Here is a 27,429-nt window from a genome sequence, read left to right as displayed (position 1 = left end):
AGAAAGCTTCTTTTCCTATTTTATCTGTAGATATTTTCTTTTTCACCATAGGTCTCAATGTGCTCTCACATATCCCATTGCAGATTCTACAAAAGCAGTGTTTCTAAACTGCTGAACAAATAGAAAGATTTAACTCTGAGAGTTTAATGCACACATCACAAAGCGGTTTCTCAAATAGTTTTCTTCTAGTTTTCATCCTGGGATATTTGGTTTTCTGCCATTGGCCTCAATGAGCTGCCAAATGTCCATTTACAGAATGGAGAAAAACAGTGTTTCCAAAGTGCCAAATGAAAGCACAGTTTTAGCTCTGGTAGATGAATGCACACATCACAGAGCAGTTTCTCAGAAAACTTCTTTAGAATTTTTATCAGAAGAGATTTTCTTTGTCACCATAGTCCTCAAGGCGCTCCCAAATGTCCCTTTGCAGATTCCTCAGAAAAAATGTTTCCAAACTGCTGAATAAAAAGTAAAGTTTAACTCTGGGAGATGAATGCACACATCATGAAGTGGTTTCTCAGATAGCATCCTTCTCTTTTTATCCTGGGATGTTTGCTTTTTCACAATTGGCATCAATGAGCTCCCTAATGTCCATTTGCAGAATGGACAAAACCAGTATTTCCAAACTGCAGAATGAAAAGAAACGTTTAACTCTGCCAATTGAATGCACACATGGAAAAGCGGTTTGTCAGATAGCTTCCTTCTAGTTTTTATCCTGGGATGTTTGCTTTTTCTCCATTGGCCTCAAAGAGTTCCCAAATGTCCATTCTCAGAATAGACCAAAATGGTGTTTCTGAACTGCTGAAACAAAAGAAACGTATAACCCTGTGAGAAAATGCACACACCTGAAAGCAGTTTCTCAGATAGATTCCTTCTAGTTTTTAAGCTAGGTTAATCTCTTTTTCACCATTGGCCTCAATGAACTCCCAAATGTTCTTTCACAGAATAAGCAAAAACAGTGTTACCAAACTGCTGATCAAAGGAAAGATTTAACTCTGTGAGTTGAATCCACACATCACAAAATAGTTTCCCAGAAAATTTCTTTCTAGTTTTTATCTGAAGATATTTTCTTTTTAGTATACTCCTTAATGCACTCCCAAAATCCTTATGATGATTCTACTAAAAGTGTTTCTAAACTGCAGAATGAAAACAAAGTTATAACTCCATGAGATGAATCCACACATCACAATGAGGTTTTTCATATAGCTTCATTCTAATTTTTATTTTAGGATATTCACTTTTTTGCCATTGGCCTCAATGAGCTCCCTAATTTCCATTGGCTGAATGGACAAAAACAGTGTTTCCATACTGCAGAACCAAAAGAAAGTTTTAACTGTGTGAGACGAATGCACACATCACAAAGCAGTTTCTGAAAAAGATTCTTTCTACTTTATATCTGAAGAAATTTTCTTTTTCATCATAGTCGTCAATGCACTCTCAAATATCCTATTGCAGATTCTACAAAAACAGTATTTCAAAACTGCTGATTTAAAAGAAAGGTTAAACTCTTGGAGACAAATGCACACATCACAAAGTGGTTTCTCGGATAGCTTCCTTCTGCTTTTTATCCTGGGATATTCGCTTTTTTGCAATTGGCATCAATGAGCTCCCAAAGATACATTCACCAATGGACAAAAACAGTGTTTCCTAATTGGTGAATCAAAAGAAAGTTTTTACTCTGTGAGATGAATGGACACATCACAAAGCAGTTTCTCAGAAAACTCCATTCTAGATTTTCTCTGAAGATATTTCTTTTTCACAATAGGCCTAAGTATGCTCCCAAATATCCCATTGCAGATTCTACGAAAATACAGTGTTTACAAACTGCTGAATGAAAATAAAGGTTTATCTCTGTGAGGTGAAGGCACACATCAGAATGCAATTTCTGTGATAGTTTCCTTCTAGCTTTTATCCTGGGATATTTGCTTTTTTGCCATTGGCCTCAATGAGCTCCCAAATGTCCATTTGCCTAATCTACAAAAACCATTCAATGAAAAGAAAGTTTGAATTCTGTGAGATGAATGAGCAAATCACAAAGCAGTTTCTCAGAAAGCTTCTTTCTATTGTTTATCTGAAGATATTTTCTTTTTCAACACAGTCCTCAACGTGTTCCCAAATATCCCTTTGCAGTTTCCACAAAAACAATGTTTCCAAAGAGCTGAATGAAAAGAAAATTTTAACTCTGTGAGATCAATGTACACATCACAAAGCAATTTCTCATATAGCTTTCTTCTATTTTTTATCTTGGGATAATCACTTTTTCGCCTTTGGCCTCTATGAGATCCAAAATGTCCATTCACATGATGGATAAAAACAGTGTTTCCAGACTACTGAATCAAAAGTAATGTGTAACTCAGTGAGAAGAATGCACACATCACAAAGTGATTTCTCAGATAGCTTCCTTCTATTTTTTTATCTTGGGTAATTAACTTTTTCACCATCAGCCTCAAGGAGCTCCCAAATATCCCTTCACAGAATGGACACAAACAATGTCTCCAAACTGCTCAATCAAAAGAAAGGTGTACCTCTGTGAGATAAATGCACACATCACAAAGCGGTTTCTCAGATAGCTTACTTCTAGTTTTTATCCTGTGATATTTCCTTTTTCTCCATTGGCTTCTAAAAGCTCACAAATGTTCATTCGTAGAATGGACATAGCCAGTGTTTCCAAACTGTTGAATCTAAACAAATGTTTACCCCCTGAGATGAATGCACACATCACAAAGTAGTTTACCAGAAAGATTCTTTTTAACTTGTATCTGAAGATATTTTCTTTTTCACCATAGGCCTCAATGTGCTCCCAAATATTCCTTCACAGATTCTACAAAAACAGTTTTTCCAAACTGCTGAATCAAAAGCAAGTTTAAGTCTGTGAGACGAATGAACACATCACAAAGCATTTTCTCAGAAAGATTCTTTCTACTTTATATCTGAAGAAATTTTCTTTTTCACCATATACCTCAACACATTCCCAAATGTCCCTTCACAGATCCTACCACAACAATGTTTCCAAACTGCTGATTTCAAGAAATGTTTACCTCTGTGAGATAAATGCACAGATCACAAATTGGTTTCTCAGATAGCTTCCTTCTGTTCTAGCCTGGGATATTCACTTCTCTGCTATTGGCCTCAATAAGTTCCCAAATGTCCATTTGCAGAATTGACAAAGACAGTGCTTAAAAAGTGCTGAGTCAAATGAAAAGATTTACTCTGTGAGGTGAATGCACACAACACAAAGAAGTTTCTTAGAAAGCTTCTTTCTAAGTTTTATCTGAACATATTTTCTTTTTTACTGTAGACCTCAATGTGCTCCCAAATATCCCTTCATATTCTACAAAAACAGTTTCTGCAAACTGCTTAATCAAAAGCAAGGTTTAAATCTTTGAGAAAAATGAACACATCACAAAGCAGTTTCTCAGAAAGCGTCCTTGTAGTTTTTATCTGAAGGTATTTGCTTTTTCACCACATACCTCAACGTGCTCCCAAATCTCCCTTCGCAGATTCTACTACAACAATGTTTCCAAAATGCTGAACTTAAGAAATGTTTACCTCTGTGAGATAAATGCACAGATCACAAATTGGTTTCTCAGAGAGCTTCCTTCTGTTTTAACTTGGGCTATTTGCTTTTTTGCCATTGGACACAATGAGATCCCAAATGTCTTTTCACTGTTTTTGTCCATTCTGTTAATGGTCATTTGGAAACACATTGAGGCCAATAGTGAAAAAGCAAATATCCCTGGATGAAAACAAGAAGAAAGCTATCTGAGGAACTGCTGAAGTCTATGTTGAAAAGGAAAATATCTTCAGATAAACACTAGAAACAAGTTTACTGAGTAATTGCTTTGTGATGTGTGCATTCATCTCACAGAGTTAAACCTTTCTTTTGATTACTCAGTTTGGAAACATGGTTTTTGTTCATTCTATGAATGGACACTTGGGAGTTCATTAATGCCAATAGTGAAAAAGTGAATATCCCAGGATAAAAACTAGAAGGAAGCTTTCTGAGAAACCACTTTGTGATGTGTGTATTTATCTCGCTGATGTAAAACTTCATTTTAATTCAGCAGTTTGGAAATACTGTTTTTGTAGAATCTGCAAAGGGATATTTTGGAGCACATTGAGTCCTATCATGAAAAAGAAAATATCTTCAGATAAAAACTGGAAGGAAGCTTTCTGAGATACTGCTTTCTGTTGTGTGAATTCATCTCATGGAATTAAACAATTCTTTTGATTCGGGAGTTGGCAACACTGTTTTAGAACATTCTGCTAAGGACATTTGGGAGCTCATTGAGGCCAATAGCGAAAAAGCAAATATCCCAGGTTAAGAACTAAAAGGAAGCTATCTGAGAAACTGCTTTGTGATGTGTACATTCATCTCACAGAGTTAAACTTTTCTTTTCATTCAACCACTGAAAACACTGTTTTTGGCCCAACCCTGAAGGGATATTTGGGAGCGCATTTAGGCCTACGGTGAAAAAGAAAATATCTTCGGATAAAAACTAGAATGAAGCTTTCAGAGAAACAGCTTCCTGATGTGTGCATTCGTCTCACAGAGTTAAACCTTTCTTTTGATTCATCACTTTGGAAACACTGTTTTTGTCCATTTTGCAAATGGACATCTGGGAGATTATTGAGACCAATGACAAAAAAGTGAATATCGCAGGTTGAAAACCAGAAGGAAACTCTGGAAACTGCTTTGTAATGTGTACATTCATAATGCAGAGATAAACATTTCTATTCATTCAGAGGTAAAAAAGAAAAAGTGAATATTCCAGGATAAAATGTAGAAGAAGGTTATCTGAGAAACCACTTTGTGATGCATGCATTCATCTTGCAGAGTTAACCCTTTCTCTTCATTCAGCAGTTTGGAAACACTGTTTTTTGTAGAATCTGTGAAGGATTACTTGGGAGTTCATTGAGGCCTTTGGTGAAAAACAAAATATCTTCAGATAAAAACTAGAAAGAAACTTTCTGAGAAACTGTTTAGTGATGTGGGCACTCACTTAGCAGAGTTAAACCTTTCTTTTGATTCAGCGGTTTGGCTACATTGCTTTTGTCCATTTTGCCAATGCACATTGGGAAACTCACTGAGGCCAACAGCAAAAAAGTGAATATCCCAGGATAAAAACTAGATGGAAGCTATCTAAGTAACTTCTCTGTGATGTGTGCATTCTTCTCATAGAGTTAAAACTTTCTTTTCATTCAGTGAATACACATTTAGGAGCCCAAAGAGGCCAATAGCAGAAAAGCAAATATCCCCGGATAAAAACTGGAAGGAAGCTATCTGAGAAACTGATTCATGATGTCACATATCACATATGACATTCCTATCACAGATTTAAACTTTCTTTTGATTCAGCACTTTGTAAACAATGTTGTTGTCCATTGTGTGAATGGACACTTGGGAGCTCATTGATGTCAATGGCAAAACAGCGAATATCCCATGATGAAAACTCGAAGGAAACTACCTAACATACCATTTTGTGATGTGTGCATTCATCTCATAGTTAAGCCTTACTTTTCATTCAGCAGTTTGGTAACACTGTTTTTGTAGTATCTGCGATGGTATATTTTGGAGTGCATTGAGGCCCATGGTGAAAAAGAAAACATCGACAGATTAAAGCTGTGAAGAAGCTTTTTGAGAAACTACTTTGTGATGTATGCATTCATCTTGCAGAGTTAAACATTTCTTTTGATTCAGCAGTTTGGAAACACTGTTTTGTCCTTTCTACAAATGGACATTTGGGAGCTCATTGACACCGATCACAAATAAGCAAAAATTCTGTGAATGGACGTTTGTGAGTTCAATGAGGGCAATGGTGAAAAAGCGAATATCCCAGGATGCAAACTAGAAGGAAGCTATCTGAGAACCTGTTTTGTGATGTATAGATTCAACTCACAGAACTAAACTGTTCTCTTCATTCAACAGTTTGAAAACATGGTTTTTGTAGCATATGTGAAGGCACATTTCAGAGAGCATTGAGGCCTATGGTGAAATAGATAATATCCTGAGATAAAAACTAGAAAGAAGCTTCCTAGGAAACTGTTTTGTAATGTGTGCATTCGTCTCACATAGTTTAACCTTTCTTTTGATTCAACAGTTTGGAAACACTGTTTTTGTCAATTCTGTGAATGGACATTTTTTAGCTCAATGGGGGCAATGATGAAAAAGAGAATATCCCAGGATACAAACTAGAAGGAAGCTATCTGAGAAACCATTTTGTGTTGTGTGTATTCATCTCAGAGAGTTAAAACTTTCTTTTCATTCAACAGTTTGGAAATCCTGTTTTTGTCCATTCTGTGAATGGATGTTTGGGAACTCATTGAGGCCAATGGTGAAAAATAAATTATCCCAGGGAAAAAAACTAGAAGGAAGTATCTGAGAAGCCACTTTGTGATGTGTCCATTAATCTCACAGAGTTAAATATTTCTTTTCATTCAGCAGTTTGGAGACACTGCTTTTGTGGAATCTGCCAAGGGATATTTGGGAGTGCATTGAGGCCTATGGTGTAAAAGAAAATGTATTCAGATAAAAAACAGAAAGAAGCTTTCTGATAACAACTGCTTTGCAATGTATCCATTGGTCTCACAGAGTTAAATCTTTCTTTTGATTCAACAGTTTGGAAACACGATTTTGGTTCATTGTGCAAATGGACATTTGGGATCTCATTTATTCCAAAGGTGAAATAATTAATATCCCAGGATAAAAACTAGAAGGAAGATACCTGAGGAACGGCTTTATGATGTGTGCATTCATTTCTCAGAAGTAAAACTTTCTTTTCATTCAGCAGTTTGAAAACACTCTTTTTGTCTGTTGTGCAAGTGGACATTTGGGAACTAATTGACACCAATAGTGAAAAAGTGAATATCCCAGGTAAAAATTGGAAGCAAGTTATCTAAGAAACAACTTTGTGATGTGCACATTTATCTAGCAGAGGTAGACATTTCTTTTCATTCAGCAGTTTGGAATTTGTGAAGGGATATTTGTGAGCACATTGAGGCTATGGTGAAAAAGGAACTATCTTTAGATAAAAAGTAGAATTCGGCCTTCTGATATACTGCTTTGTGATGTGTGCATTCATCTCACAGGGTTATACCATTCTCTTGATACAACAGTTTGGAAACACTGCTTTTTTTCCATGCTGCAAATGGATATTTGGGAGCTCATTGAGGCCAATGGTGAAAAAGCAAATATGCCAGGATAAAAACTAGAAGGAAGCTGTCACAGAAACTGCATTATGATGTGTGCATTTATCTCACAGAGTTAAAACTTTATTTTCATTCAGCAGTTTGGAAACACTGTTCTTGTGGAATCTGTGAAGGGATATTTGGGAGTGCCTTGAGGCCTATGGTGAAAAAGAAAATGTCTTCAGATTAAAACTATAGGATAGGTTTCTGAGAAACTGCTTTCTGATGTTTGTATTCACCTCACAGATTTAAAACTTTCTTTTGATTCAGCAGTTTAGAAACTCTGCTTTTGTATATTCTACAAATGGACGTTTGGGAGCTCATTGAGGCCAATGGCAAAAAAGTGAATATCCCAGGATAAAAACTGGAAAGATGCAATCTGGAAACCACTTTGTGATGTGTCCACTCATCTTGCAGAGTTAAACATTTCTTTTAATTCAGTAATTGGGAAACACTGTCTTTGTCCATTCTGCAAATGGACTATTGTGAGCGCATTGACTCCAGAGGCCAAAAAGTGAGTATCTCAGGATAAAAATATGAAGGAATCTATCTGATAAACTGATTCTTGATGTGTGCATTCATCTCACAGAGTTAAACCATTCTTTCAATTCAACTGTTTGGAAACATTTTTTCTGTCCATTCTGAGAATAAACATTTGGGGTAGCATCAAGGCCAATGGCAAAAAAGTGAATATCCCAGGATAAAATCTAGAAGTAAGCTATCCGGAAACTGTTTTGTGATGTGTGCACTCATCTCACAGATATAAACATTTCTTTTCATTCAGCAATTTGGAAACACTGTTTTTGTCCACTCTGTGAAATTACTACTGTGAGCTCATTGAGGCCAAAGGCAAAAAAAGGAATATCCCAGGAAAAAAACTAGAAGGAAGATATCTGAGAAACCTGTTTGTGATGTGTGCATTCATCTCACAGAGGTAAAGCATTCCTTTGATTCAGCAATTTGGAAAAACTGTTTCTGTCCATTCTGCAAATGGATATGTTGGAGCTCATCATGTAAATGGTGAAAAAGGGAATATCCCAAGATAAAATCTAGAAGGAAGCTCTCTGGAAACCATTTTGTGTTGTTTCCATTCATCTCACAGAGATACACATTTATTTTCATTCAGCAATTTGGAAACACTCTTTTTGTCCATTCTGTGAATGGACATTTGGGAGCTAATTGAAGGCAATGGTGAAAAAGCAAATATCCCAGGATAAGCAGTGGAAGGAAGGCATAAAAACTAGAATGTATCTCAGAAATCTCTTTGTGATATGTCCATTCATTTTGTAGAATTAAAACTTTATTTTCATTCAGAAGTTTGGAAACACTGTTTTTGTAGAATCTGTGACAGGCTATTTGGGAACAGATTCAGGCCCACGGTGAAAAAGAAAGCATCCTCAGAATAAAGGTAGAAAGAAGCTTTCAGAGAAATTGCTTTGTGATGTGTGTATTCATCTCACAGAGGTAAACCTTTGTTTTGATTCAGCAGTTTGGAAACATAGATTTTTCCCTTCAGCAAATGTACATTTGGGAGCTCATTGAAGCCAATGGAGAAAAAGTGAATAACCCAGGTTAACAACAGAAGGAAGTTCTCTGAGAAAGTGCCTTATGAAGTGTGCATTCAAATCACAGAGTTACACATTTAATTTCATGGTGCTCTAAGGAAACACTGTTTTTGTAGAATCTGCGAAGCTTTATTTGGGAGTACATTGAGGCCTGTGGTGAAAAAGAAATTATCTTCGGATAAAAACTAGAAAGCAGTTTTCTGAGAAACTGATTTATTATCTGTGCATTCATCTCACAGAGTTAAACCTTTCTTTTGATTCAGCAGTTTGGAAACACTGCTTTTGTCCATTCTGTGAATGGACATTTGGGAGCTCATTGACACCAATGGTGAAAAAGTGAATATACCAGTAAGAAAAACAAGAAGGAAGTAATCTGAGAATTTTCATTTTGATGTGTGCATTCATGTCACAGATTTAAACCTTTCTTTTGATTCAGCAGTTTGGAAAAACTGCTTTTGTAAAATCTGGTGAGGGATAATTTGGAGAGCATTGAAGCCTATGGTGAAAAAGGAAATATCTTCAGATAAAAACTAGAAAGAAGCTTTCTGAGAAACTGCTTTGTGATGTGTGCATTCATCTCATAGATTTAAACATATTTTTTTTTTCATTCAGCAGATTAGAAATACTGTTTTTGTCCATTCTCCAAATAGACATTTGGGAGCTCATTGAGAACAATGGTGAAAAAACGAATATCCCAGGATAAAAACTTCAAGGAAGCTACTTGAGAAACTGCTTTGTGATGTTTGCAATCATCTCACAGAGTTAAATTAGTCTTTTCATTCAGCAATTTGGAAACACTGTTATTGTCCTTTCAGCAATGGATGGTTAGTAGGTCATTGAGGACAAATATGAAAAAGTGAATATCCTGGGAATAAACTACAAGGAAACTATCTGAGAAACCTCTTTGTGATGGTAGCATTCATCTCGCAGAGTCAAACGTTTCTTTTCATTCAGTAGTTTGGAAACACTGTTTTTGTAGAATGCGTGAACAGATATTTTTGTGTCCATTTAGGCCTATGTGGAAAAAGAAAATATCTTCAGATAACAACCAGAAGGAAGCTTTCTGAGAAACTGCTTTGTAAAGTGTGTCTTCATCTCAGAGAGTTAAACCTATCTCTTGTTTCAGCAGTTTGCAAAAAATGTTTTTGTCCATTCTGCGAATGGACAGCTGACAGCTCATTGAGACCAATAGCAAAAAAGTGAATATCCCAGGATAAAAACTAGAAGGAAGCTCTTGTGCATTCATCTCTCATTGTTATACCTTTATTTTCATTCAGCACTTTGGAAACACTGTTCTTGTACAATCTGTGAAGGTTTATTTGGGAGCATATTGAGGTACATGGTGAAAAAGAAAATATCTTCATTTAAAAACTAGAAAGCAGCTTTCAGAGAAACTGCTTTAGGCTGTGTTTATTCATCTCACAGAGTTAAATCTTTCTTTTGATACAGCATCTTGGAAACAGTGTTTTTGTCCATTCTGCAAATGGACATTTGGGAGCTCACTGAGACCAATGGCAAAAAAAGGAAATATCCCAGGATCAAAACTGGAAGGAAGCTATCTGAGAAAATGCTTTGTGAAGTGTGCATTCATCTCACTGAGTTAAAACTGTGTTTCCTTCAGCAGGTTGGAAACACTGTTTTTGTGCATTCTGTAAATGGACATTTTGGAACTCATTGAAGCCAATGGCATAAAAGAAAAAAATCCCAGGATAAAAACTAAAAGGAAGCCATCTGAGAAACCACTTTGCAATGTGTGCATTCATCTCACAGAGTTAAACCTTTCGTCTCACTTGTTTTTGTAGAATCTGAGAAGGACTATCAGGGTTTCACGATTTCATGATTTCATGATTGAGGGCAGGATTTCACAATTGAGGCCAATCGTGAAAAAGAAAGTATCTTCAGATAAATAATAGAAGGAAGCTATCTGAAAAACCACTTTGCGATGTGTGCATTCATCACAAAGAGTTAAATATTTCTTTTGTTTCAGCTATTTGGAAACACTCTTTTTGTAGAATCTGCAAAATGACATTTCAGGATTCATTTATGCTTATAGTGAAAAAGAAAATATCTTCAGATAGAAACCAGAAAGATGCTTTCTGAGAAATGGCTTTGTGATGTGTGCATTCATCTCACATTGTGAAACTTTCTTTTGATTGAACAATTTGGAAACACGGTTTTTATCGATTCTGTGAATGGATATTTTGGAGTTCATGGAGGCCAATGGTGAAAAAGTAAATATCAAAGAAGAAAAACTTGAAGGAAGCCATCTGAAAAACTGCTTTGTTATGTGGGCATTCATCACCGGGATTTAAACCTTCTTTTCATTAACTAGCTTGGAAACACTGTATTTGTCCATTTGGCAAATGGACATTTGGAATCTCATAGAGGCCAAAGGTGAAAAAGCAAATATGCCAGGATAAATACTACAAGGAAGCTATCTGAGAAACTGTGTTGTGATGTGTGCAATCATCTTGCAGAGTTAAACCTTCATTTTGATTCAGCAGTTTGGAAACGTTTTTGTCCATTCTGTGAATAGACATTTGGGATCTTACTGAGCCAAAGGTGAAAAGCAAATATCCTGAAATGAAAACTAGAAGGAAGTTATCTGAGAAACCACTTTGTGAAATGTGCGTTCATCTTGAGGAGTTAAATCTTTCTTTTCATTGAGGAGTTTGGAAACACTGTTTTTGTAGAGTCTGCGAATGGACTTTTGGGAGCTCATTGTGGCCTATAGCAAAAAAGAAAATACCTTCATATAAACCCAGAAAGAAACTATCCAAGAAAACGCTTTGTCATGTTTGCATTCATCACACAGTGTTAAACCGTTCTTTTTATTCAGCAGTTTGGTAACACTGTATTTGTCCATTCTGCAAATGGACATTTGGGATGTCATGGATGCCAATGGTGAAAAAGTGAATATCCCAGGATAAAAACCAGAAGGAAGCTATTTTAGAAACCAGTTTCTGAATTATGCATTCATCTCAAAGATTTAAACCTTTCTTTCCAATCAGCAGTTTAGAAAATCTTTTTGTGCTGAATCTGCCAAGGGATGATTGGGAGTGTAATGAGGCCTATGGTGAAAAAGAAAACATCTTTGGAAAAAAACTAGAAAGAAAGTATCTGGGAAACTGCTTTGTGATGTGTGCATTCATCTCACAGAGTTAAACCTTTCTTTTCATTCAACCATCTGGAAACACCTTTTTTGTACAATCTGCAAAGGGATGTTAGGGAGTGCATTGAGTTCTACAGTGAAAAAGAAAATATCTTCAGAAAAATACCAGAAATAATCTGTCTGAGAAACTGCTTTGTGATGAGTGTATTCATCTCACAGTCTTAAACCTTACTGTAGATTCAACAGTTTGGAAACAGTGTTTTTGTCCATTCTGTGAATGGCCGTTGGGAGCTCATTGAGGCCAATGCCAAAAAAGCGAATATCCCCAGATAAAAACTAGAAGGAAGCTATCTGAGAAACCACTTTGTGATGTGTGAATTCATGTCTCAGATTTAAACCTTTCTTTTCATTCAGCAGTTTGGAAATACTGTTTTTCAGAACCTGTGAAGGGATCTTTTGGAGCACTTTGAGGTCTGTGGTGCAAAATGAAATATATTCTAACAAAAACCAGAAAGAAGCTTTCTGAGAAGCTGCTTTGGTTATGTGTGCATTCATCTGACAGAGTTAAACATTTCTTTTGATTCAACAGTTTGGAAACACTGTTTTTGTCCATTCTGCAAATAGACATTTGGGAACCCACTGAGGCCAAAGGCAAAAAATTGAATATCCCAGGATGAAAACTGAAGAAAGATATATGAGAAACTGCTCTGTGAAGTGTGCATTCATCTCACAGAGTTAAACCTTTCTTTTGATTGAACAGTTTGAAAACACTGTTTTTGTCCATTCTGCAAATGTACATTTGGGAGCTCATTTAGGCCAATGTGAAAAAGCTATTATCTCAGGATACAAACTAGAAAGAAGTGGTCTGAGATATTGCTTTGTGATGTGTGCATTCATTTCACATGGTTAAAACTATTTTTCCATTCAGCAGTTTGGAAACACTGTTTTTGTAGAATCTGTGAAGGGATGTTTTGGAGTGCACTGAGGCCTATGCTGAAAAAGAAAATATCTTCACATAAAAGCTTGAAAGAAGCTTTCTGAGAAACTGTGATGTGTGCATTCATCTCACACAGATTCAACTTTCTTTTCATTCAGCAGTTTGGAAACACTGCTGTTTAATTCCACTGGGCATACAGACTTCCAGGATATCACTGAGGCCCATGGAGAAAAAGCGAATATCCCAGAATAAAAACTAGAATTAAGTTAACTTAGGGATGACTGTTTTATGTGTACATTCATCTTGTGTAGTTAAACATCTATTTCACTCAGCAATTTGGAAAAACCGTTTTTATAGGATCTACAAATGGACATTTGAGAGCTCATTGAGGCCACTGGTGAGAAAGAAAATATCCTCACATAAAAACTGTTAAGAAGCTTTCTGAGAAACTGCTTTGTGATGTGTGTCTTCATCTCACAGGATTAAATCTATCATTTGATTCAGCGTTTGGAAACACTGTTTTTGTTCAGTCCGTGAATGGACATTTTGGAGCTCATTGAGTCCAAAGGTGAAAAAGCGAATATCCTATGATAAAAACTAGAAGGAAGCTGTCTAAGAAACTGCTTTGCAATGTGTGCATTCACCTCGAAGAGTTGAGCCTTTCTTTTCATTCAACAGTTTGGAAACAATATTTTTGTAGAATCTGTAAAGGAATATTTGTGAGCGCATTGAGAAATACGGCAAAAAAGAAAATATCTTTGAACTGAAATTAGAAGGAAGTTTTCTGAGAAACAGCTCATGATGTGTGCATTCATCTCATAGAGTTAAACCACTCTTTGATTCAACACTTTGGAAACACTGTTTTTGTCCATCCTGCGATAGTAAAATTTGAAGATCAGTGAGGCCAATAGAGAAAAAGTGAATATCTCAGGATAAAAACTAACAGAAAGTTGTCTGAGAAATTGCCTTGTGATGTGTGCATTCATCTCACAAAGTTGAACCTTTCTTTTCATTCAGCAGTTTGGAAACACTGTTTTTGTAGAATCTGCAAAGGGATATTTGGGAGCACATTGTGGTCTATAGTCATAAAGATAATATCTTCAGATAAAAAACAAAAGGAAGATGTCTGAGAAACTGCTTTGTGTTGTTCACATTCATTTCACAGAGGTAAACCTTTGTTTTGATTCAGCAGTTTGGAAAAATGGATTTTTCCATTTTGCAAATGGACATTTAGGAGCTCATTGAGTCCAGTGGCGAAAAAGAGAATATCCCAGTATAAAAACTAGAAGGAAACCACTTTGTGATGTGTGCATTCATCTTGCAGAGTGGAACGTTTCTTTTCCTTCAGCAGTTGGGAAACATCATATTTGTAGAAACTGTGAAGGAGTATTTGGGGGCTCACTGAGACCTACAGCAAAAAAGAAAATATCTTCAGATAAAAATTTCAAGGAAATTTTGTGGGAAACTGCTTTGTGATGTGTGCGTTCATCTCACAGAGTAAAACTATTCTTTGATTCCGGGGTTTGAAAACACTGTTTTTGTTCATTCTGCAAAAGGACATTTGGGAGCTCATTGTGGCCAATAGAGAAAAAGTGAATATACCAGGATAAAAACTAGAAGGAAGCTATCTGAGAAATTGCTTTGTGATATGTGCATTCTTCTCACAGATTTAAACCATTCTGTTCACTCAGCTGTTTGGAAACACTGTTTTTGTAGAATCTGCAAAGTGATATTTGGGAGCACATTGAGGCCTATGGTGAAAAAGAAATTATGTTCAGATAAAAACCAGAAAGAAACTTTAAGGGAAACTGTGTTGTGATGTGTGTATTCATCTCGCAGAGTTAAAACTTTCTTTTGATTCAGCAGATTGGAAAACTTGTTTAAGTCCATTCTGAAAATGGACATTTGGCAGCTCATTCGGACAATGGCAAAAAATCAAATATTCAATGATAAAAAGTAGGGGAACCTATCTGAGAAATCATATTATGATGTGTGCATTCATCTCGCTGGGTTAAACCTTTCTTTAAGCAGTTTGAAACACTGTTTTTGTACAAACTGTGAATGGATATTTCAGAGCGCATTGAGGTCTATGGTGAAAAACAAAATATCTTCAGATGAAAAATACAAAGAAGCATTCTAAGAAACTGCATGGTCAAGAGTTAAATCATTCTTTTGATTTAGCAGTTTGGAAACACTGTTTTTGTCCATTCTGCAAATGGACATTTGGAGCTCATTGAGGCTAATGGTGAAAAAGTCAATATCCCAGTACAAAAACTAGAAGGAAACTATCTGAGAAACTGTTATATGATGGGTGCAAACATCTAACAGTGCCAAACATTTCTTTTTGTTCAGCAGGTTGAAAACCCTGTTGTTGTCCATTCTGTGAATAGAGATTTGGGAGCTCATTGAGGCCAATGGTGAAAAAGTGAATATCCCAGGATAAAAACGAGAAAGAAATCAACTGACAAGCCACGTTGTGATGGGTGCATTTATCTCACCATTAAAACTTTCTTTTCTTTCAGCAGTTTGGAAACACTGTTTTTGTAGAATCTGTGAAGGGATAATTGATAACGCATTGAGGCCTATGGTGAAAAAGAAATTTTCTATAGATAAAAAGTAGAAAAAGCTTTCTGAGAAACTGTTTTGTGTTGTGTGCATTCATTTCACAGATTTAAGCCTTTCATTTGATTCAACAGTTTGGAAACACTGTTTTTGTCCATTCTGTGAATCCTCATTTGGGAGCTCATTGAGGCCAATGGCAAAAAAGCAAATATCCCAGGATAAAAACTAGAAGGAAATTATCTGAGAAACTGCTTTGTGATATGTGCATTCATCTCACAGTGTTAAACTTTTATTTTCTCATCCATTTGGAAACACTGTTTTTGTCCATTCTGTGAATCAACATTTGTGAGCTCATTGATGCCAATGGTTAAAAAGCAAATATTCCAGGATTAAAACTAGAAGGAATCTCTCTGAGAAATCACTTTCTGATATGGCCATTTCCCTTGCAGAGTTAAAACGTTCTTATAATTCAGCAGTTTGAAAATACTCTTTTTGTCCATTCTGGAAATGGACATCTGGGAGCTTATTGAAGCCAATGGCCAAAAAGGGAATATTCCAGGATAAAAGCTAGAAGGAAGCTATCTGAGAAACTGCTTTGTAAACCGTGCATTCATATTGCAGAGTTAAACCTTCCTTTTGATTCCACAGTTTGGAAACAATGTTTTTCTCCATTCTCACAATGGCCGTTTTTGTGCTCTGGCCATTTTTGAGCTCATTGGGGCCAATGGCGAAAAGAGAATATTCCAGGATAAAAAGTAGAAGGAAACAATATGAGAAACTGCTTTGTGATGTGTACATTTGCTTTTCAGAATTAAACATTTCCTTTCATTCAGCAGTTTGGAAACAATGGTTTTGTAGAATCTGCAAAAGGATATTTGGGGGTGCATTGTGGCCTATGGTGAAAAAGAAAATATCTTTGGACAAAAACTAGAAAGAACCTTTCTGAGAAACTGCTTTGTGATGTGTGAATTCATCTCACAGAGTTAAACCTTTATTTTGATTCAGTAGTTTTGAAACATTGATTTGTCCATTCTGAGAATGGACCTTTGGGAGATCAGTGAGGCTAAAGGCATAAAAGCTAATATCCCAGGATAAAAACTGAAAGAAACTATCTGAGAAACCAATTTGTGATGTGTGCATTCATCTGGCAGAGATAAACCTTCCTTTACAATCAAAAGGTTTGAAACACGGCTGTTGTAGAATCTGTGAAGGGATATTTTGGAGCACACTGAGGCCTACTGGGAAAAAGAAATTACCTTCAGATAAAAACTAGAATATTTCTGAGAAACTGCTTTGTGATGTGTGCATTCATCTCAGAGTTAAACATTTCTTTTTATTCAGCTCTTTGGAAACACTGCTTTTGTCTTTTCTGTCAATGGACATTTGGGAGCTCATTGAGGCCAATGGTGAAAAAGGGAATATCCCATGAAGGAAACTAGAAGGAAGCTATCTGAGAAACCACTTCGTGATGTGTGCATTCATCTCACAGAATTAAACACTTTTTTTTCATTCAGCAGTTTGGAAACACTGCTTTTGCCCATTCTGCAAATGGTCATTTGGGAGCTTTTTGAGGTCAAAAGTGAAAAAGTGAATATCCCCGGATAAAACAAGAAGGAAGCTCTCTGAGAAACCACTTTGTGATGTTTGCATTCACCTCACAGAGCTGAACCTTTATTTTCATACAGCAGTTTGGAAACACTGTTTTTGTAGAATCTGCTAAGGGATGCAATGAGAGCACATTGAGGTCTACGGTGAAAGAGAAAATATCTTCTGATAAAAACTAGAAATAAGCTTTCTGAGAAACACCTTTGTGATGTGTGCCTTCATCTCACAGAGGTAAAACTTTCTTTTGATTCAGCAGTTTGGAAACACTGTTTTTGTGCAATCTGTGAGTGGACATTTGGGAGCTCATTAAGGCCAATGGCGAAAAAGCCAGTATCCCAGGATCAAAACTAGAAAGAAGATATCTGAGAAACCACTTTGTGATGTGTGCATACATCTCGCCATGTTGAAATTTTCCTTTCATTCAGCAGTTTGGAAACACTGATTTTGTAGAATCCATCAGGAGATAATTTGGAGCACATTGAGGCCTATGGTGAAAAAGTAAATATCTCCAGATAAAAACTAGAAAGAAGCTGTTTGGGAAACTGCATTGTGATGTGTGCTTCTCTCACAGAGTTAAACCTTTCTTTTCATTGAGCAGTTTGGAAAAACTGTTTTTGTCCATTCTGCAAATGGACATGTGGGAGCTCATTAAGGAAAAAGGTGAAATAGTGAATATTCCAGAATAAAAACTAGAAGGAGATGTCTGAGAAACCATTTTGTGATGGTTGCATTCAACCTGGAGAGTTAAACCATTCTTTTCATTCAGCAGTTTGCAAACACTCATTTTATAGAACCTACGAAGGGATATTTGGGAGTGCATTGAGACCAATGGTGAAAAAGAAAATATGTTCAGATAAGAAATAGAAAGAAGCTTTCTGAGAAACTGCTTTGTGATGTGTGCATTTCATCTCATATAATTAAATCTTTATTTTGATTTGGCAGTTTGGAAAAACTGTTTTTCTCCATTCTGCAAGTGCACATTTGGGATATCACAAGAGCCAACGGTGAAAAAGTGAATATCCCAGGATAAAAACTAGAAGAAAGCTATCTGAGAAACCGGTTGTGATGTGTGCATTCATCTCACAGAGTTTTACTTTCTCTTTTATTCAGCAGTATGGAAACACTTTTTGTAGAATCTGCAAAGGGATATTTGGGAGCACATTGAGGCCTATGTTGAAAAAAATATTTTCAGATAAAAACTAGAAAGAATTTTTCTGAGAAACTGCCTTGTGATGTGTGCGTTCATCTCACAGAGTTAAACCTTTCTTTTCAGTCAGTAATTTGGAAAAAGTGTTTTGGAGAATCTGTGAAGGGAAATTTGGGAGTGCATTGAGGCCTTTGGTGAAAAAGAAAATACCTTAAGATAAAACCTAGAAACTTTCTGAGAAACTGCCTTGTGATGTGTGCATTCATCTTGTAGAGATAAACATTTATTTTCATTCAGTAATTTGTCCATTGCTTTTGTCCAGTCTCCACTTGGACTTTTGGGAGCTCATTGAGGTCAATTAGTAGAAAGCAAGTATTCCAGGATAGAATTGAGAAGGAAGTTATCTGAGAAACTGCTTTCTGATGTGTGCATTTATCTCAAAGAATTACATTTTCTTTTTATTCATCAGTGTGGAAACATTGTTTTTGTAGAATCTGCAAAGGAATATTTGGGAGTGCATTGAAGAAAATACCTTCTTATGAAAACTAGAAAAAATCTTTCTGAGAAACTGCTTTTTGATATGTGCATTCATCTCACAGAGTTAAACCATTCTTTCTATTCAGCATTTTGGAAACACTCTTGTTGTCCATTCTGCATATGGGCATTTGGGAATTCATCGAGGCGAATTGCAAATAGGTGAATATCCTAGGATAAAAACTAGAATAAAGCTATCTGAGCTATCACTTCAAGGTGTGTGGATTCATATCACGGAGCTAAACCTTTCTTTTCATTCAGCAGTTTGGAAACACTGTTATTGTAGAATCTGCAAAGGGATATTTGGGAGAATTAGAGGTCTATTGAATATATCTAAAAATAAAAACTAGAAAGGAGAATTCTGAGAAACTGTTTTGTGATGCATGCATTCATCTCACAGAGTTCAACCTTTCTTTATACTCAACAGTTTGGAAACACTGTTTTTGTCCATTCTGCAAATGGACATTTGGGAGCTCATTTAGGTCAGTGGTGAAAAGGATCTATCCCATGATAAAAACTAGAAGAAAGTATATGAAAAACCACTGTGTGATGTGTCCATTCATCTCGTAGAGTTAAAAATTTCTTTTGATTCAGCAGTTTAAAAACACTGTTTTAGATCATACTGTGAATCGACATTTATGATCTCATGGATGACCATGGCAAAAAAGTGAATATACCAGGATACAAAATAGAAGGAAGCCCTTTGAAAAGCCTATTTGTGATATGTGCATTCTTTTCACAGAGTTTAACCCTTCTCTTAATTCAGCAGTTTGGAAACACGGTTTTTGTAGAATCTACAAAGGGAAATTTAGCAGCACCTTGAGGCCTATGGTGAAAAAGAATATATATTCAGATACAAACTAGAAAGAACTTTTCTAAGAAAGTGCTTTGTGATGTGTGTGTTCATCTCACAGAGTTTAAACTCTTTTGATTCAGCAGTTTGGAAACCCTGTATTTATTCACTCTGTGAATGGACGTTTGGTAGTTCATTGAGTCCAATGGCAAAAAAGTGAATATTCCAGGATGAAAACTAGAAGGAAGCTCTCCAAGAAACCATTTTGTGATGGGTGCATTCCTCTCAGAGTTAAAATTTTCTTTTGATTCAGAAATTTAGAAACAGTTTTTGTGAATTCTTTGAATGGACATTTGGGAGCTTATGGTGGCCAATGACGAGAAAGTGAATATCCCAATATACAAACTACAGGAAAGCTCTCCAAGAAACCACTTTGTTCTGTGTGCAGTCATCTCGAAAACATGAATCTTTCTTTTCATACAGCAGTTTGGAAACACTGTTTTTGTCCAATCTGCAAATGGACGTTTGGGAGCTCATTGAGGCCTATGGTGAAAACCAAAACACCTTCAGATAAAAACTAGAGAGAAGCTTTCTGAGAAATTCCTTTGTGATGTGTGCCTTCAGCTCAGAGATTTAAAATTTCTTTCAATTCACCAGTTTGGAAACACAGTTTTTGTAGAAACTGCAAAGGGATATTTGAGAACACATTAAAGCCTATGGTGAAAAAGACATTATCTTCAGATAAAAACTAGAGAGAAACTATCTGAGAAACTACTTTGTGATGTGTGCATTGACTTCACAGAGTTAAATATTTCTTTTGATTCAGCAGCTTGGAAACACTGATTTTCATTATGGGTGTCTTATTTTATTAAGCTTTATGTTCTAGCATACATGTGCACAACATGCAGATTTGTTACATATGTATACATATGCCATGTTGGTGTGCTGCACCCATTAACTCACCATTTACATTAGGTATATCTCCTAATGATATCCTTCCCCCTTTCCCCACCCCACAACAGGCCGTGGTATGTGATGTTCCCCTTCCTGTGTCCAAGTGTTTTTGTTGTTCAATTCCCACCTATGAGTGAGAATATGCGGGGTTTGGTTTTGTTCTTGTGATAGTTTGCTAAGAATTATGGTTTCCAGCTGCATCCATGTCCCCACAAAGGACATGAACTCATCCTTTTTTATGGCTGCATAGTATTCCATGGTGTATATGTGCCACGTTTTCTAAATCCAGTATGTCATTGATAGGACGTTCGAATTGGTTCCAAGTCTTTGCTATTGTGAATAGTGCTGCAAAAAATACATGTGCATGTATCTTTATAGCAGCATGATTTATAATCCTTTGGGTATATACCCAGTAATGAGATGGCTGGGTCAAATGGTATTTCTAGTTCTAGATCCTTGAGGAATCGCCACACTGTCTCCCACAATGGTTGAATTAGGTGACTACTGTGTACATAACGAAATGAAGGAAACACTGATTTTATCGATTCTTAGAATGGACATTTGAGAGCTCATTGAGGCCAAAGGTGAAAAAGAGAATATCCTAGGACAGAAACTACAAGGAAGCTATCTCAGAAATCACTTTATGATATGTACATTCATCTCCCAGATTTAAACCTTTCTTTTCATTCAGCAGTTTTGAAACACTGTTTTTGTCCTTTCTGTGAATGGACATTTCGGAGCTCATTGAGGCCAATTGCAAAAAAGAATATATCCCAGAATAAAAACTCAAAGGAAGCTATATGAGAAACTACTTTGTGATATGTACATTCAACATGAAGAGTTAAAACTTTGTTTTCATTCAGCAGTTTGGAAACACTGTTCATGTGGAATCTGTGAAGGGATATTTGGGAGTGCATTGAGGTCTATGGTAAAAAAATAAAATATCTTCAGGAAAAAACTGGAAAGAACCTTTCTGAGAAACTGCTTTTTGATGTGTGAATTCATCTCCCAGAGTTAAACCTATATTTTGATTGAGTGGTTTGGAAACACTGTTTTTGTCCATTCCATGAATGGACATTTGTGAGCTCTTGGAGGCAAATGGGGAAAAAGCAAATATCCCAGGATAAAAACTAGAAGGAAAGATCGGAGAAACTGCTTTGTGATGCGTGCATTCCTCTCACAGAGTTAAAACTTTCTTTTCATTCAGCAGTTTGGAAACACTGTTTTTGTAGAAACTGCAAGGGGATATTTGGGAGCACATTGAGGTCTATCATGAAAAAGAAAATATCTTCTGATAAAAGCTAGAATGAATCTCTCTGAGAAACTGCACTGTGATGTGTGAATTCATCTCACAAAGGCAAACATTTCTTTTGATTCAGCAGTATGAAAACACTGTTTTTGTCCTTTCTGCTAATGGACATTTGGGAGCTCACAGAGGCCAAAGGAAAAAAATCAATTATCCAAGGATAAAAACTAGAAAAAAGTTATCTGAAGAACTGCTTTGTTATGTGTGCATTCATCTCACAGAGTTAAGCAGTTCTTTTCATTCTGCAGTTTGGAAACACTGTTCTTGTAGAATCTGCAATGGGATATTTGAGAGTCAATTCAGGCCTATTGTGAAAAGGAAAAATTCTTCTGATACAACCTAGAAAGAAGCTTTATGAGAAACTGCTTTCAGCTGTGTGCATTTATCTCAGATTAAAACTTTCTTTTGATTCAGCAGTTTGGAAACACCATTATCGTCCATTCTGTGAATCAACATTTGGGAACTCATTGAGACCAATGGCAAAAAAGCAGATTTCCAGGATTGAAACAAGATGAAGCTATCTGAGAAACCGCTTTGTGATATGTGCCTTCTTCTCACAGAGTTAAACCTTTCTTTTGATTCAGCAATTTGGAAATACTGTTTATGTCCATTCTACCAATGAACCTTTGGGAACCCATTGTGGCCTACAGTGAAAAAGCAAATATTCAATTATAAAAACTAGAAGGAAGGTATTTAAGAGACTGTTTTGTGGTATGTGCATTCATCTCACAGATTTAAACTTTTCTTTTCATTTAGCAATTTAGAAACACTGTCTTTGTGCAATCTGTGGATGAATATTTGGGAACTCATTGACGTCTATGGTGAAAAAGAAAATATCTTTCGATTAAAACTAGAAATAAGCTTTTTGAGGAACTGCTTAGTGATGTGGACATTCATCAGAATTAAACCTTTCTTTTCATTTAGCAGTTTTCAAAACTGTTTTTACAAAATCTGCTAATGTACATTTGGGAGTTCATTGAGGCCAGTGGTGAAAAATTGAATGTCGCAAGATAAAAACTAAGAGTAAGCAATCTGCGAAACTGCTTTGTGATGTGCGCATTCATCTCACAGAATTTAAGCTTTCTTTTGATTCAGCAATTTGGAAAATCTCTTTTTATAGTATCTGCAAATGAATATTTGGGAGTTCATTGAAGGCAGTTTCAAAAAATGGAATGTACTAGGATAAAAACTAAGTGGAGGCTCTCTGAGAAACACTTTGTGATGTTTGAATTCATCTCACAGAGTTAAACCTTTCTTTTCATTCAGCAGTTTGGAAACACTCTTTTAGTACATTGTGCAAATGGACATTTGGATGCTCATTGAGGCAAATGGCAAAATATTGAATTTCCCCCCCAAAAAACTAAGAGGAAGCTAGCTGAGAAGCTGTTTTGTGATGTGTGCATTCATTTTGCAGAGTTAAACCTTCCTTTTCATTCAGCAGTTTGGAAAAACTATTTTTGTCCATTCTGTGAATGTATATTTGGTAATTCATTGAAGCCTATGGTGACAAACAAAATATCTTCAGATAAAAAATAGAAAGAAACTTCCTGAGAAACTGCCCTGTGATGTGTGCATTCATCTCACAGAGTTAAAACTTTGTTTTCATTCAGCATTTTGGAAAAACTGTTTTTGTAGAATCTGTGAATGGATATTGAAATGCTCATTGAGTCCAAAGGGGGAAAATGAATATTCCAGGGTAAAAACTAGAAGAAAGCTACGTGAGAAACCACTTTGTGATGTGTGCATTAATCTCTCAGAGTTAAACCTTTCTTTTCCTTCAGCAGTTTGGAAACAGTTTTTTCTACAATCTGTGAAGGGATATTAGAGAGAACATTGATTACAAGTTTGCAAAAGAAAATATCTGCAGATAAAAACTAGAAAGAAGCTTTCCGAGAAACCACTTTGAGAAGTGTGCATTCACCTCACAGAGTTAACCTTTCCTTTGATTCAGTAGTTTGGATACCCTGTTTTTGTCCATTCTGCAAATGGACATTTTGGAGCTCATTGAGAAAAATGGTGAAAAAGCTAATATCCCACGATAAAAACTAGAGAGAAGTTTTCTGAGAAACAGCTTTGGATGTGTGCATTCATCTCACAGAGTTAAACCTTTCTTTTGATTCAGCAGTTTGTAAACACTGTTTTTGTAGAATTCATGAAGAGATAATTGGGAGCCCCTCAAGGCCTAAGGTAAAAAATAATACATCTTCAGAAAAAAACTAGAAGGAAGCTTTATGAAAAACTGCTTTGTGATGTTTGGATTCATCTCAGAGTGTAAAACGTTTCCTTTTATTCAGAATTTTGGAAACACTTTTTTTTTTTCTCTATTCTGCGATTGGACATTTGGGAGCTCATTGATGCTAATGGTGAAAAAAAGGAATATCCCAGCATTTTAACAAGAAGGAAGCTATCTGAGAAATTGCTTCGTGATGTGTGCTTTCATCTCACAGAGTAAAACATTTCTTTTGATTCGGCAGTTTGGAAGCAGTGCTTTTGTCCATTCTGCAAATGGACATTTGGGAGATCATTGAGACCAATGGCAAAGGATGAATATCCCATAATAAAAAACAGAGTGAAGCTATCTGACAAACCACTTTTTAATGTGCACATTCATCTCACAGAGTTAAACATTTCTCATGATTCAGGAGCTTTAAAAAACTGTTTTTGTCCACTCTGTGAGTGGACATCTGGGAGCTCATTGAGGCCAAAGGGGAAAATGCCAATATCCCAGGATAAAAACCAGAAGGTTGCTCTCTGAAAAACTGCCTTGTGATGTGTGCATTCATCTCACAGAATTAATGCTTTCTCTTATCTCAGCAGTTTGGAAACACTGTTTTTGCAGAATCTGCAAAGGGATACATGGGAGCGCATGGAGGCCTACAGTGAAAAAGAAAATATCTTCAGATATAAACTAGAAAGAAACTTTCTGAGAAACTGTTTCATGACATGTGCATTCATCTCACAGAGTTAGACCTTTCCTTATATTCAGTGGTTTGGAAACACCATTTTTGTCTATTCTGTGAATGGACATTTGGGATCTCATTGAGGCCAATGGTGTTCAAATGAATATTCCAGGGTAAAAACTAGGTGGAATCTATCTGAGAAACTGCTTTGTAAAGTGTGCGTTCGTATCACATAGCTAAAGCATTCTTTTGATTCAACAGTTTGGAAACACTGTATTTGTCCATTCTGTGAATGGACATTTGGGAGTACATTGAGGCCAAAAGCGAAATAGCAAATATCCTTGGATAAAAACTGATGGAGCTATGTGAGAAACTACTTTGTGCTGTGTGCATTCAGCTCGCAAAGTTAAACCTTTCTTATGATGAAGCAGTTTGGAAACACTCTTTTTGTAGGATATGTGAAGGGACATTTCAGAGCGCATTGAGGCCTCTGTTGAAAAATAAAATATCTTCAGGCAAAAATCATAAAGAACCTTTCTGAAAGACTGCTTTCTGATGTGTGCATTCATCTTGCAGAGCTAAACCTTTCTTTTGATATAGTAGTTTGGAAACACTGTTTTTGTCCATTCAGTGAATGGACATTTGAAGCCTCACTGAGGCCAATGGTGAAAAATTGAATGTCCCAGGATACAAACTAGGAGGAAGCTCTCTGAGAAACTGCTTTGTGATGTGTCTATTCAACTCACAAAGAATATCCTTTCTTTTGATTCAGCAGTTTGGAAACACTGTTTTTGTCCATTCGGTGAATGGACATTTGAGGTCTCACTGAGGCCAATGGTGAAAAATTGAATATCCTAGGATAAAAACTAGGAGGAAACTCTCTGAGAAACTGCTTTGTGATGTGTCTATTCAACTCACAAAGAAAATCCTTTCTTTTGATTCAGTAGTTTGGAAACACTGTTTTTGTCCTTTCTGGGAATGGACATTGGGAGCTTGTTGAGGCCAAAGCAAAAAAGAGAATATTCCAAGAGAAAAACCAGAAGGAAGCTCTCTGGTAAACTGCTTTGGGATGTGTGAGTTCATTTCATAGAGTTAAAACTTTCTTTTCCTTCAGTAGTTTGGAAACTCTGTTTTTGTCTATTCTGTAAACGGACATTTGGGATGTAATTGAGGCCAATAGCGAAAAAGCCAATATATCAGGATAAAAGCTAGAAGGAAGCTATCTGAGAGAGCACTTTGTGATGTCTGTATTTATCTCACAGAATTATACCTTTCTTTTCCAGGAGTTGAGAAATAGCAGTTTGAGAAACACTGTTTTTGTAGACTCTGGGAAGAGATATTTGGGAGCAAATTGAGGATAAGGTGAAAAAGAAATTATCTTCAGATAAAAACTGGAAAGAAGCTTTCTGGGAAACTACTTTGAGATGTGTGCATTCATCTCACAGAGTTAAATCTTACTCTTGATTTAGCAGTTTGGAAACACTGTTTTTGTCCATTCTGCAGATGGACATTTGGGAGCTCATTGAGGCACATTGCGCAATGGCATACATCCCAGGATAAAAACTAGAAGGAAGCTATCTGAGAAACTACTTGGTGATGTGTGCATTCTTCTGGCAGAGTTAAATTTTCATCCTGATTCAGCAATTTAGAAATGGTCCCACAATGAAAACTCAAAGGAAGCAATGTGCAAAACTGATTTGTGATGTGTGCATTCATCTCACAGAGTGAAAACTTTTTTTTCATTCTTCAGTTTGGAAGCATTGTTTTTGCACAATCTGCAAAGGAATATGTGGGAGCACATTGAGGCCTAGGATGAGAAAGTAAATATCTTCAGATAAAAACTAGAAAGAAACTAATGAGAAACTGCTTTGTGAAATTTGCCTGTATCTTACAGAGAAAAATCTTTCTTTTCATTCACCAGTTTGGAAACACTGTTTTTGTCCATTCTGTGAATGTACATTTTGGAGCTTATTGAGGACAATGGTGAAAAAAACATATCCCAGGATAAAAACTATAAGGAAGCTATCTGAGAAACCCCTATGTGATTTGTGCATTCTTCTCACAAAGTTAAACCCTTCTTTTCATTCAGTAGTTTGGAAACACTGTTTTTGTCCATTCTGCAAATGGACATTTGGGAGCTCATGGAAGCCAATAGTGAAAAAGTGAATATCTCAGGATAAAAACTAGAAGGAAACTATCTGAGAAACTGCATTGTGATGTGTGCATTTAGAACACAGAGTTAAAACTTTCTTTTCATTCAGCATCTTTAACAGAGTATCTTTGTAGAATCTGCGAAGGGATATTTAGGAGCACTTTGAAGACTATTTTGAAAAAGTAAAACTCTTCAGATAAAAAGTAGAAGGAATATTTCTGAGAAACTACTTTGTGATTTGTCCATTCATTTCACAGAGGAAAAATTTTCTTTGATTCAGCAGTTTTGAAACACTGTTTGTCTCTTCTGCAAATGGATATTTGGGAGCTCATTGAGGTCAATGGCAGAAAAGCAAATATCCCAGGATAAAAATTACAAGAAAGCTATCTGAGAAACTGCTTTGTGAAGTGTGCATTCAACTTTCAGAGGTAAACCTTTGTTTTGATTCAGCAGTTTAGAAATACAGTTGTTGTCAATTCTGTGAATGGCCAATAGGGAGCTCGTTGAAGCTAATGGTGAAAAATGAATTATCCCAGAATAAAAACCAGAAGAAAGCTATTTGTGAAGTGTGCATTCACCTCTCAGAGTCAAACCTTTCTATTCTTTCAACAGTTTGGAAGCACTGTTTTTGTAGAATCTGCGAAGGGATAATTGGGAGCACATTGAGACCTATGGAG

The sequence above is a fragment of the Macaca mulatta genome, chromosome 20 (genome assembly GCF_049350105.2).
Source record: "Macaca mulatta isolate MMU2019108-1 chromosome 20, T2T-MMU8v2.0, whole genome shotgun sequence".
Taxonomy (NCBI): domain Eukaryota; kingdom Metazoa; phylum Chordata; class Mammalia; order Primates; family Cercopithecidae; genus Macaca; species Macaca mulatta.
Note: the sequence above shows the minus strand (reverse complement) of the source record.